The sequence below is a fragment of the Octopus bimaculoides genome, chromosome 1, assembly GCF_001194135.2.
Source record: "Octopus bimaculoides isolate UCB-OBI-ISO-001 chromosome 1, ASM119413v2, whole genome shotgun sequence".
Classification (NCBI taxonomy): Eukaryota; Metazoa; Mollusca; class Cephalopoda; order Octopoda; family Octopodidae; genus Octopus; species Octopus bimaculoides.
Genome location: NC_068981.1, coordinates 158,857,986 through 158,858,654, shown reverse-complemented (window position 1 = coordinate 158,858,654; position 669 = coordinate 158,857,986). Strand labels below are relative to the sequence as shown.

General features: G+C 46.8%; 1 protein-coding gene across 4 annotated transcripts in view; it reads left to right on the top strand.

Moving 5' to 3' along the window:
- Positions 1–669, top strand: part of LOC106882875 (transmembrane protein 104) — a 73,256-nt gene that overhangs the window by 41,058 nt on the left and 31,529 nt on the right. The gene's annotated exons all lie outside the window — the stretch shown is intronic.

Genomic DNA, 669 nt, shown 5'->3' with positions numbered 1-669 from the left:
GACAAAGGGCCTCTCACTCAGAGTAAAAGGCAGACTGTATGACGCATGTGTACGAACAACCATGCTACATGGCAGTGAAACATGGACCGTGACCGCTGAGGACATGCGTAAGCTTGCAAGAAACGAAGCCAGTATGCTCTGATGGATGTGTAATGTAAGAGTGCATACTCGACAGAGTGTAAGTACCTTAAGAGAAAAGTTAGACCTAAGAAGTATCAGTTGTGGTGTGCAAGAGAGACGATTGTGCTGGTATGGACATGTGGCAAGAATGGATGAGGATAGCTGTGTGAAAAAGTGCCACACCCTAGCAGTTGAGGGAACTTGTAGAAGAGGTAGACCCAGAAAGACCTGGAATGAGGTGGTGAAGCACGACCTTCGAACTTTAGGCCGCACCGAGGCAATGACTAGTGACCGGGACCTTTGGAAATATGCAGTACGTGAGAAGACCCGGCAAGGCAAGTGAGAGCATAATCTGTGATCTCTGCCAGAAGTGTAGCCAGCTCACTAATCTGTATCTTTACTTCATTGGACACTAAAAACCCTGCTTACGAAGACCTGTTGAGGCAAATGATTTTGGAATTTGAAATCTGAAATCAAAATCGAACCGAATCCGATGACTGGCACCCATGCCGACCTCTCCTTCATTGGACACTAAACTCTGCTTGCGAA